This window comes from Acyrthosiphon pisum, chromosome X (assembly GCF_005508785.2).
Source record: "Acyrthosiphon pisum isolate AL4f chromosome X, pea_aphid_22Mar2018_4r6ur, whole genome shotgun sequence".
NCBI classification, from domain to species: domain Eukaryota; kingdom Metazoa; phylum Arthropoda; class Insecta; order Hemiptera; family Aphididae; genus Acyrthosiphon; species Acyrthosiphon pisum.
Window position 1 is genome coordinate 93,035,676 of NC_042493.1, and position 7,963 is coordinate 93,043,638.

Here is a 7,963-nt window from a genome sequence, read left to right on the forward strand (position 1 = left end):
CAGTTTACCTACACCCTACATACATACATAAATACATATACACATACATACATACTACATACATACATACATACATACATACATACATACATACATACATACATACATACATACATTCATGAATATTCACCTCGGGTTTAACAAACATTACCTTATCAACTTATCAATCTATCGACTTTATATTACATAATATTATACCTCAACTCAATTCTAATCCATTGAAAATTATACTTCAAACTCTTATAGATGAACATGGCTATCATCTATACTTTAACACTTAGGTATATACATTGATGTATACTAGTAGATGTATACATACATAGACAGTTTATTAATATTTAGTTAGAAGAAAATTTACAATATGTATAAAGATAAGTGATAAGCTATACATTTTTCTGAGGATATTCTCTATTCAACTAATCCTCAACCTAATAATAAATTCTACTCACTAGTATGTTATTATATACAATATATATATATATGAGTACGGAGGGTGTGATGTAAATATAACTTTTTGTAGGATAGTCTACTATATCACCACATAACAATATCAATAACCTAATAAAACCACTCTCAGCCCTCAGGTATATAATTCACAACAGATGTCCATAGTTTACATAAGTTATACACCTCGAACCACAACCGCTTAAGAAACTCGAGGGTGACGATCTATCGTTTAACTGTATATAGAATATAAATATAATGTAGTAATTTAGATAACTGTATGGAAATACTTAAATACCTATACTATACATGGTGATTGATGGATTACATATTTTTTCAAAATAATGTATTTGGTAAGTATAATTTACCGAACATTAGTGATTTGTAATGTTATACATTTATAATACATATAACATATATTAAAGAAAACAGTATGAAATAAACCATATGAGCTTCTATCCACATATGAATGTTAATATATATATAGAGCTGCGGAGGAATTATTTAAAAATATATATAGGTATATATAAATTAAAAAGAAAAAAAAATGTTATACCTCCAGAGAGAATTAAACTCCCGACCCCTGGTTTACAAGACCAGTGCTCTAACCACTAAACTATGGATGCTATATACCTAAAACTTACTAAATGTTAGGCATTTGCATACAGTGTCAGTCATTTTTCCAGTTTACACGATAAGTTTGAAGCTAATATTTCTAAAATAAAGTAAAAAGTGATAGGTATAAAAATGGTATACATAATAAATAATATACTATTAATAAATTATAAATAAATAATATTATACTAATATTCTTCAATTACCCACAGCTTGAAAATGATACTTCAAACTATCATACCAATATATGTTTGATACCTTCAAACATACATACATTGTTAACTATATAAATAGTATACCTACATAATAAATAATATTCTAATCTTTCCACATTACCCACATCTTGAAAATGATGCTTCAAACTACTATACCAATATATTATCTTACCTTCAAACATGCATACATTGATAGCTATATAAACAGTATACTTACATAATACATAATATACTATTCATTTTAGAAAATAAGAAAGTTTACACTAAATAACCTATTAGGTAAAATATATATTTAATGTGATTGAGGGACATGTTTAATAGTTTTACACCTTATGATGATAATGACTTTGTTACTATTGTTAGTGACTCTGTTTTTGAACATAGAAAGTCTGATGACACTTTTAATGGTGGAAATTGTTGACAAGTGTCGGGGAGTATTTCTGAGGAGAGTGATTTTCAATACTTAAATACGAGTGCTAACGAAGCATTTGATATCACTCGTCTGCTGTTCACTTCGCCGACACTCATTTGATGAATAATATTTCAACTGAACTTCAAGGAGACTATTCAACACATTCAAAAAATTATTCATCATCCAAAACATTCTAAGTGAGTGTTATATTCTTTAAATATTACCATGTATAACTATTTTTAATACACAACTCATATACCATGTATTTAGCTATAGTTATTATACACTTTACATATTATATTAATTATGTATTATTAACTTATAGAATGGACGCTTTAAAGGATACGTTAACTACGCAAACAAACACCCAATTCATATCCGTGGGAGATCTCACGATCGATAAACCATACCCGATATTGAAGATGTTTAACCGAGACACGCAGTACGGGAGGGCAATCATATGCACACTCGAAGGTGATGGAGGGGGTCACCTAGAAACATATCTACCCAAGTCCATACAGCTGGAGGATGAAGAAATATTGGAATTCAATGCCCGAACGAATAACAATTTGAAACTAGTGTACAAGGGTCGGCGGGGGAGGGCTTTTAATATCGCGTTCGAGTAGGTAGTACTTAAACGCACATAGGTATTCAATCATTTGATTGATATGTATGTATGTATGTATGTATATGTATTTATATGAAATAAATATAATATTAATACTTAAAAATGTTTTCCATTTTATTATTATGTTTATAGTATAACATATAAATAATTGTATTAAAACGTAAATGTTATAACAATCATGAATAATACGTTTATAGTTAGTATAGCAGTCTATCAGTAACTAACGATTATATCATGGTATAGTTCGAAGGTGATGAACGGTATGCCAAACATTAATAATAATAATAATACAAAATAAAATATTCGAATAGCGATCTATGATATAACACAGAGTTATTATATATGTATATAATTTAATTTTAAGTAACATTTATACTATATTAACCGTGGGTATATCAAAGATATGTTTAATAATATGATATGTCTATAATAATAATAATAATATATCAACGGTACCTACATAATGTATATATTATACGAATCTATTACAACAGTTTGATTTAATAAATATAATTTATAATATCTAATATTTAGATAACTATGTTTATAAGTAATTATAAACTTCTATGTATATTGATAATTATTATTAGACCAATATACACATATTTCTATTATTATTAAAAATCATAAATACCATCCCAACATATAATATATTATAATATATTTAAAAGAAACTAATCTAATACTATAGCTATAGTATAACACATACAATTTGATTCTACGTCTGATATTATATTATAGGTAATAAGACGTATAAAACATTTTATCGTAATTTCACTAAGTAACATAGTTAGTAGCTAAATAGTATAATATATTATGTCTGAGTGAAAAATATAATATTATGTATTGATATATCCATATGTTAACAGCTATTATATATATCAAATATTCAAATATCCTTCAGTACCTATGGTACCTATAGATGTGTCATAACACCATATATTAACGAAGTCGTCGGGTTGAGTCGAGCTATGACGAATAGTGATAGCCAGTTCTGAGTAGAGACGCTGTGTCAGGCTATACTCGAGTGAATATTCCCTCTCTGAGTCTCTTTGAATTCATGTCTATTTATTAAATCGAATTAGTAAACGATTTTTTTCTTTACAAGAGTATCTATAATATCAGAATAATATCACGACGAATTATAATAATCAGTGTATAGAAAAATTAGGTTTACTAATATCAGTCAATTAAATTATACATAATAAGTAATTATAAACAATTTATCCGATTAAAAATAGCGATCGAATTTATCAAGGTATTGATACTGTGAGGTGGCTGAAATAATAGACTATCCTTAGTTTATAATACCTCTATAAAATAGTCGATCGAATGATTAATCAATTAATATCTGATTAATTGGATTGTGTTCTTATGAATATATAAATATATCAAAAATAGCAACGTTAGGATTTCTAGTAATTTTATCACGGGGATGATATAAGGTAATATTAAAACAATATATATGTATATATCCTAAGATAATAGTGTTCTAGTTATTAGCATACGATCTATATTATGCTGAAGATATTCGATATATTTATTAAATGAAATGGTTGAGTGTAATGAGGGTAAAACGGAGGTCAACTCAACCTTCTGTAGCTCAACACTGTTCGATACAGCTCTAACTACTATAGCTCGACATATCACCGATATCATTTCATTCTCAACCTCATCATCATCATCGTCGTCGTCATCGATACACCGATCATTACACTCAAAGTGTTAATAGCATAATATGTTATATCTCTACACATTTTAGCTATAACATTATCAATTCCATTAATTACATACGATTGCATATTATACGTTAGATTAAGAATAACAATAACATTATAACCTCCGTATCGACCTTGAGATGATCACCCGAGTTATAACTAATACCATGTTAATGGTAGTAGTATAAAAATGTTGTTTATGTAACCTAGTCCCTAGTCATCCTAGTCTATCCGCGCGCCTGCTATCGCGTACGTGCGCGACCATGCATATCATGCAAACGTGCCTAACCTAACCTCCCCTCTTATCCTTACCCCTTCTCCTCCCATCGATGTATATCACGTACATGCCCGACCTTACCCTCTGCCCTACCATCAATGCATATCACTCACGCCCCTGCATACCCCGCCCAGCCTATAGCTCTATACTATCACGTACGTACCCTTTCGCGCCCTGCCGCGCCCTTCCCTACCCTGCCGTGCCGTGCTCAGTGAGAGTCGTTTTTATATTGTGAAACGCACTATACCTGTTCCATTCGTGCGTTCAGGGGAGACGACACTATGTGTAAAAATAATAATAATATAAACCGGTTAAACCACCAACCATAAAATGGTACATACGACATGTGTGTGCAGATAGCGTTCGTGTGTTCATTGTAATTGGGTGTCTATTATAAGCCACAGCTGATCCGTTCGTGGTGGCAGGTGGTTGTAATACACGCAGTCGTCTTACCCTCCGTTCTGTTAAACGTTTTTGTAGAAGCCTGCTATAATTCGATTCCCTGCAGACGGCTGCAGTTGAATTGAGTTTATTCGAGGTTTTTTCCATTCGTATAGTTGTGTTAAAAAATAAAACCAGGCTAGTCGATCGATCTGCTGTAGGTGCAAAGTAGCAATGCGTCGAGTATACATAATCGCCTGCAATAAACCAATAACTACTACCTGTGCTCATATAATAATATAATATCTAGAACAAAGCGAAAATCTAGACAAAAAATGAAATATTTGACAGTTTCAGTATAATATTAGGTACTTACATAAACAATATACAAAATACTTGGGTACAACTATTTCTATGTAGGAACCTATAGTACTTAATATAACTTGTTCACAATATTTTAAAAATGATGTAAGTTTAAGTATTGACAGATTAATCCATAAATAACCCTTAAACTTGAAACGTGGAATACCTTTGAATTATATTACAAAAATGACAAAGGTGGGCATTATCTAGGTAGTTAAAAAGTTAAAGTTATGTTAAAAAGTTAATTTTTTTTAACTTTTTAACTTAACTAGTTAGATATTTTTTTAATAAACTTATGAACTTAACTAGTTTAATTTACAGTTGAAATAACTTAACTTTTCTCAGTTGATTTAAAAAAAATTCATCAAGTTAAAAACATTTAAAAATTTTTCGTTTATACGTAAATATTACTATATTAGTATAAAATAAAAATAATCCAATACAAAAACACAAACATTTCTGTTCTATTTCTTGATAACATAATTTTGTGAATATTAAATATTAATATATTTTATTAAGTTGTAAATTATATATTATGCGAGTTTCAATTATAAATGTTTTTAATAAAATTAATAATTTTAAATTACAGATTGACAATTGTTATGTTTTAATGTTATATAACTTATAATATATATGAAGGTCATGTACTCATCTTCATGTATTATGACATTCAATTAGTATACGATATAAAAAAAAATATATTTGTTGAATTATTAATTTGAGATGAAATTTGAGATGAGTATAGTTTAAATTATTAAATAATAGCAGTGGCGTAGCCAGGGGGGTTTTTGGGTGTTTAACCCCCCCCCCCCATTGACATTTTCACTCCTAATAAATATATTGTTTATATGGTTCGGGACTGCTTGCAAGTTATAAATTTGTCTCATGAAATGGCGAAATCAAATACAAAGTTTGAATTTGCATATTTGTATATTTTTTAACTTAAATGTACATACAATTGTCGGGAAAAATTATATTTGGATAACATTGAAAAATATCTTAAAAAACATTATGTTTGGTTAGGTACAATAGGCGATAATTTTGAGATTTGGGGAGGCCGAAGCCTAATACTATACTATTATAAAATTGAATAAGCTTAAAAAAATTAAGTAAATTTTTAATAAATTTTTAAGTTAAAAGGGCGGAGGGCTGTTAAAGTTGTTGGTGGAGCTTGGTTACAGTTGGCCCTATGTCTGCATATGTAAGATTTCATAAGTCTCTTTGTGACAAAACTGTGCTTAAACTATAATTTACATCTAGATTGTAGATTGTACGAAGGAATCAACATCAGTAGATACGTATTTGTTTATCACGGTGTTCGCATATCACGTTATCCGTTATTACTTGTTTATTAACTTAGTATTGTGTGCCAGTATTTTTAAAAATTAAGTTGTTATTTAATTATTTATCAGGTTTATCAGGTTTATATACCTACTTATTTTTTAGTTTTTTATTACCTAAATTGCAATAGGTTTTATGATTTTTCAAAAATAATATAAAAATGTTGCTTTGACAGTATATAATATTCAACGTTATGTTATTGACAGTTCTAAGTCTGCATTAATTAATTGGAAGGAAAATAATTTATTCACATCGGACGCAATTATTAGTAGGCCCAGTCAATTGAATTCTTCGGCGCAGTTACAGACATTTATAGTGTACCTAGTTCAATAATATCGTGACGAAATTCGTATGTAAATTGGATCTTGAGAAGTAATATTATTCGTTTGTTGCGCATATTATCCAGAAAATAACTGTTAGGCCGTTAGGGACATATCATATTCGATGCGACGATGCCTATAGGTACATATTATGAAATTATTTTATTATTATATCAGTGCGAGTCTTTGTTATAATGTGAGACGCACTACGCGTTCCTTTCTTGTATTTAGGGAAGACGACACGATATGATAATATTAACCAGCTCAACCCCTCAACTGCCAACAATAAATTAGTATACAGGGTGATTTACTAATTATATTGATGATCAATAGTAATTACTAAGATGTTCAAATTATCTAAGCCCCCAAATCTACTTAACCCATTATTACCATGGGCACATTATCCTTAATACACAAAGTTGTACAACCCAAAAACTACTTGTTCGAATTTTGATTTAGATACATTGAAATTATCAAAAAAATATCTGCCGAATTATTAAAAGTGAAAATGTTGGTTCCTATTTGAAAATCTCAAGTGTTCGAAAATATGCCCACCATATGGTCTCCGTGTGTGTTTAAGAATTCCAAATATCATAACTTGAATATACGTATAATATTTAAGCATAGAAATAGGGTGAGCATACTTAACAAATCGCCATGAACCCATTCACCATATGCGAGCAGTGAACGTGCTGGTGTTGGTCACTATTATTGTGTGTCTGTAATAAAAATATATTATACATTTATCGGAATTCATCGCAGCCCGGGCTGGATCGGAAATGGCAGGTGGTTATAATACACCCCGTCTTTACCCCATACGTTTTGGGAGAAACATCCTATAAATCGATACCAGCTGCAGTTGAATTGAGTTTGTTTGTTGTTTTTTCCTACCGGATAGTTATGTTAAAAAAAAACCGGGCGAGTCGCTCGATTTGCTGTAGGTACATGCCTAGCAACGACATGTGTCGAGTGTAAATAATCACCCGAAATAAGCCAATAATTTCTACACGGGCTTGTATATTAAAATGTACATTATACTTTAATATAATATTATAAAGAGGTAAAATATGTTTGTATGTAGGGCAGATAAACATTGTGATCTGCTGAACTAATTCTAAAAATTCTTTCACTAATTCAAAGCTATAGTATCCCCGCAGAGTAACATAATATATATAAAATAATTATAGACACTCTACCTAACATAACATATCAAACATGTAACACAGTTTTATAAAATAAAACTATAAAT

General features: G+C 29.7%; 1 non-coding gene across 1 annotated transcript; it reads right to left on the minus strand.

Moving 5' to 3' along the window:
- Nucleotides 1–997: 997 nt before the first annotated feature.
- TRNAT-UGU lies at nucleotides 998–1,070 on the minus strand. The gene has a single exon. It is a non-coding gene; the product is annotated as a tRNA-Thr (tRNA).
- Between the last annotated feature and the right edge of the window lie 6,893 nt (nucleotides 1,071–7,963).